Raw genomic sequence first — 5,836 nt, forward strand, 5'->3', positions numbered from 1 at the left:
TTTTGTCAGTGTTCCCCAGCTCAGGCAACAACTCCGCACACACTACCCAGCAGTCAGAGCCAGAATCTTGGCCATCAACTTTGGTGCCTTGCATCCTCTTGTTCCCCAACACTATCCCATCATCAAGTCCTGCTGATTCTAGGACTAGAAGGCATCTGAATCAATCTGCTCACTACCTTAGCCCACTTCACCTGGCAGGGGGAAGAGAAATCATCCCTGAAGGAAGAGAACATCATATGGATCCACTGCAATTATTTTATGCACAGCAAGTGGTATTCAAATTAAAAAAAAATACTAGGAAAGACAAGAAACAGGCTTTTTCTAACTAAAAATACAATAAAGAAAACAGACAATAGAAACAGACCTACAGATTCATCAGATATTGAGCTTAGAAAGTGAGAAATCTAAAATAATTGTGATTACTATCTCCAGAAAATAGAGGGGAGGAAATGACAGAAATAAATGAAAAGATGAAGAATTGCTTCTGACTGTGGGGAATAAGAATACAATATGAATTCTAGAATTAAAAGACATTCTAACTTGAAAACCTTAATAAATGCGTTTGTACATTTGATATAGAAGACTGAATTAGCAAACTGGAACACGGTTCATTAGAAACTAAACAAAATCACACATTAAAAAAAAAGAAATGAAAAATATGAAACCAAGAGTAAGAGACAGATAAAAAACCATCAACAATTTCCCAGGAGGAGAAAAAGAATGAGGAAAAAAGGTTAATATTTAAGGAGACATTGGCCAAGAATTTTCCAAACTGAAAAAAAGATAATTCACAAATTCAAGAACAAGCAGGACAAATTCAAAAGAAACACCTAGACAGATCACATGAAAATGGCTAAAAAGAGAGGGAGGAGAGAGAATTTTAAGCAGCAAAAGAAAAAATATGTATTACTCTCAATGGAGAGAAACTTAAGACTGGAGCTGCCTTCACAATAGAAGTTAATGGGAGTCCAAAGAAAATAGAATCTTTGAAATGCTTTGTAAAAAGAATAACTGCCTAATTAGTATTCAGTGTCCAGTACAAATATCCCTTAAAAGAGAAAGTGAGATAAAGATGCTCTTAGGCAAATATATATGTATATCTATACTAATAAAAGGGTAATATGCTAATTAGACCCGATAGGCCAGACATCCTTCTGGACAAAGTCACAGTGGCGGGGCCAAGGCAGAGGCGGTTAGGGGTGATGTGGCCGGCAGGGGAGAGCAGTTAGGGGCATCAGGCAGGCAGGCAGAGTGGTTAGGGGTGATCAGGCAGGCAGGCAGGTGAGTGGTCCCGGATTGCGAGAGGAATGTCCAACTGCTGGTTTAGGCCCGATCCCACAGAGGGATGTCTGACAGCCGGATGTCTGACATCCCTGTGGGATCAGGCCTACATCGGCAGTTGGACATCCTACGAAGGGTCCCGGATTGGAAAGGGTGCAGGCTGGGCTGAGGGACCCCCCTCCTGTGTACAAATTTCATGTACCAGGCTTCTAGTATATAATAAAAGTATAATATGCTAAGTGTCTGATCGATCATCGACCAGTCGCTATGACATGCACTGACCACCAGGCGGCAGACGCTCTGACTGGTAGGTTAGCTTGCTGCTGGGGTCCAGCCAATCAGGACTGGGTGAGAGGGTCAGAAATGCCCTGGAACCCTCCCATAGTCCCTCCCCAACTGGCCAGCCCCCATTGGCCCAGATCTGGGACTGAGTGAGATAGCCCTGCCAGCCAGGTCAAGGGACCCCACCTGTGCATGAATTCGTGCACCAGGCCTCTAGTGTACATATATTTGAAGAAAGTCATCTGTGGCTAATAGTAATAATCATCTAAGTGAACAGTTCAGGCTAAAGAAAAGTGAGCCCAGGGAGGAGGGGAGGGACAAGGTAAGAGATGGACCAAAGGACTTGTATGCATGAATATAACCAATGGACTCTGACACTAGGGCAGTGATGGTGAACCTTTTGAGCTCGGCATGTCAGCATTTTGAAAAACCCTAACTTAACTCTGGTGCCGTGTCACATATAGAAATTTTTTGATATTTGCAACCATAGTAAAACAAAGACTTATATTTTTGATATTTATTTTATATATTTAAATGCCATTTAACAAAGAAAAATCAACCAAAAAATGAGTTCGCGTGTCACCTCTGGCACGTGTGTCATAGGTTCGCCATCACTGCACTAGGGGGATGCAGGCATGTCCTGGGGGGGCGGGAGTGGCCGAGGAGAGGTCAATGGGGGTGGGGAGGGGAAGGAGACATATGTGATACTTTAAGCAATAAAGAATTTTTTAAAAAAATGAGCCCAAAGGAAAACACTAAAATTCCAGAAGGGAGAAAAAAGAATGAAAAGAGTAAATATATAGATGAATACAAATTAACATTGACTGCAAAAAAACAATAATCATATGTCTTGTGAGTTTTAAAGCAGAAAATTAAGAGCAAAAGATTTAAATGGAAATAACTTTTACGTTTCTATCACTATCAATGGAGTGGTAAAAGCAATAATTAACATTAGAATCTAAGTAGTCATAATACATGTCATGATATTAAAGGCAGCCAATAAAATATTATTTAAAATGTATTCTTGCCCTGGCCAATGTGGCTCAGATGGTTGGGCAACATCCTGCACACCAAAAGGTTTCCATTTCGATTCTAGTTAGGGCCCATGCCCAGGTTGTGGGCTTGATCCCTGGTGTGGAGCATGCAGGAGGCAGCCGATTGATGTTTTACTTTCACATCAATGTTTCTCTCTCTCCCTCTCCCTTCCTCTCTCTCTAAAAAATAAAAGAATATATATATTAAGCATATTCTTACTAAGCTAATCCTATATAATAAAGAAGTAATATGCAAATTGACCATCACTCCAACACACAACATGGCCGCCCCCATGTGGACACAAGATGGCCGGCAGGGGAGGACAGTAGTGAGCGATTAGGCCAGCAGGGGAGGGCAACTGGGGGCAACCAGGCCTGGATGGGAGGATAGTTTGGGGGGGGGAGGAACCCAGGCCTGCAGGGAAGGGCAGTTGGGGCGACCAGGATGGCAGGAGAGGGCAGTTAGGGGAAATCGGGCTGGCAGGAGAGCAGTTAGGTGTCAATCAGGCTGGCAGGGGAGTGGTTGGGGGTAATCAGGCTGGCAGGCAGAAGCGGTTAGGGGCAATCAGGCAGGCAGGCAGGCAAGCGGTTGGGAGTCAGCAGTCCTGGATTGTGAGAGGGATGTCCGACTGCCCATTTGACATCCCTCGAGGGGTCCTAGATTGGAGAGGGTGCAGGCTGGGCTGAGGGACACCCCCCATGCATGAATTTTGTGCACTGGGCCGCTAGTATGTGAATAAAAATAATAGCAATAATATGTATTAATCCTATAGAAAGCAATGTGATAGTGAAAACAACTACCTAATGCCAATAGAGTCCAATCTTTTCATATCAAGTATTTAAATTAACACATAGGTACTTTGAATTATAGAATATGCATGCACTGTGAGAGTAGTCACACAGAGGATGGCCCGGCCACCAATCACTATGAGTGAACATCAGCCACAAACACATGCCATTATCTGATTCATACAAAGACAGTGATATAGTGCTTCATCCTTAAAGTGCACCAGTCCCTCCACACCAAAAAGAATGGCCCTTGGGATATGCCATGAGTTCCTTAAGGTTCTCAAACACAATCTTCTCCAACGTCTCTACAGGCCCCTTGTCCACATGGGCAGGACACTTCTTGACTGTATTCAACATGACCCCAAGGAACAGAGAAGGCCAACATTACTCCTCATGTTTGCTACCAGAGTGGACCACACATCCTATCTGCTTCCACTCCGACTTGCCTCTGAGAAGCATCCTATGAGAGCACCGAATGAGACCTCCAAGGGCTAAGGAGTCAGTGGCACATCAGATCTGTGTACAAACTCAAGATGTACAGCCCATGCCCGTCCACATTTATTTTTTGACATTATGATTATACTTTCTGACCATAAGTTATGGTTCTCTACATAGAGAACAAATAAGTTAATTCAGTAGAGGGAATATCCCATTAGTTAGTACTTCTATTAATCCTACTGAATAAATTCAAGCAAGTTCTGACTGACCTTGAAAAATTATTCTTTTTCTCCTGGGGTGGCATCATTTTCTACTTGTTTGTTTAATTATAATTCCTGGGTCATTTCAAATACAAAGGACTTTATCTCCAAGCATTTTGCTATTTTTCATGTGGTTTCCGTAACTGACCACACATTTAAACCAGATTAATCCCTATAAAAATATAACTTTTTCAATCTTAATGAGCGTCATAAACTGGAAGCAGGGACTACAGAGCCAGATGATTTATTCATACAGCCCACACAATCTACACTGACATAATAAAAACTATGTATTTGTTGGAGAGGCTGAGTTTGTCCTCATTCAGCTCCAACCCAACCCCCATAGGCACAAGTGCTAGTTGATCCCTGGTGCTCACCACCCTCAGAAGGAACCAGAGGTGGGAAATACAACTGACTAGAAAGGATGAATGGGGAGATAAACCAAAGAACTTATATGATTATAGGCATAGTCCATGGACATAGGCAATAGGGTAGTAAAGGGGGGGAGGGAAGATATCTCTGTAATACTATCAACAATAAAAAGTATATTTAAGAAAAAAGAATGAATGGGATGGAGGACAGGTTCCTAGAGAAGAAACTATATAGAAAAGGCATCTATGAGAAGGGGTAAGAAAGAGAAGACATGACTATCCACTTGTCGTCAACCAAGCTGTTCTTCCTTGGAAGCTCCTGAATTCAGATTTCAGTTTCCTCAGCTCCTTGATAATGCAAGCACTCTGCGCCACCTTCAGCTGCTTTATTACTGGCTTGTTCTTTTCCTGCCCTACACAGGTTAAGAATTCAGCAAATGCCTCGATAGAAAAAGCAAGTGTCCAACTTCTCTACCTCTCAGCAGCCATGCTGTTCAGGAAATGTCTCGCTCCCTACCTCCCCACCCCTTTCCCACTCTGCTCAGCAAATGGCCTACGAAGGGAAGCCCACAGAATGTTGCATTCGTGCCCAAAGAGCCCTCTTTCGTCTGGATCCTGTTCCGAAGCCTGGCCGTCTCAGAGGCACTCTGGTGCCCTCAAAGAGATGGATTTTTGTAATTTATTCAGCTTTTATAGTTGTTCTCAGAAGGACCATTGGTACGTTATTTGCTACTCTATCATAGCTGAAAGTGAAAGCCTCCATCATATTTAAGTTGTGCTTTACTCATGAAAATAGCTTTTCCTTGGTGGGTGACATGAGCAAATGAACAAGTTTGGATTTTTTTTCCCCACTCTCCACTGAATCTGAAAAGAGAAAGGAAAAAGATACTTTATCACCACATAAGTGAAACAATCCTTGCACTCTATCTTGTTGGAGAAAAGTTGCATAAAAGGTTGCCCTTTTGAAATGTGGATCTCCATGGGATGAGAGACGGGAGCAAGCCTCCTGCATCTCTCTCCATCTGAAAATGCTCCAGATTGTACCATCACCACCCGTCTTATATACACTAAATGACACTACAGCAAATTGGGATTTGCCTTTTTACTCTTTGCCAGTTTTAAAATCTTTTCTGATTGGACTAAATATTGAGATCCATGGTAATATGTTTTATTATCAGAGTGACTTTGCATCATTCCTTGTTTGCAAGCCAGACTAAGTATATTTGGTAGTTGCTTACACACACACACACACACACACACCACTGTGCAGGACTCATCCATGAATTATTTAGAATTAGGCAGTCTGCCTAGTTCATTCTCAGACCAAGCAGAGGGCTTGAAGTACAAATAAATTTCTCTGGTAACTAGAGTGAAATAAGAC

The sequence above is a fragment of the Myotis myotis genome, unplaced genomic scaffold (genome assembly GCF_014108235.1).
Source record: "Myotis myotis isolate mMyoMyo1 unplaced genomic scaffold, mMyoMyo1.p scaffold_m19_p_3, whole genome shotgun sequence".
Lineage (NCBI taxonomy): Eukaryota > Metazoa > Chordata > Mammalia > Chiroptera > Vespertilionidae > Myotis > Myotis myotis.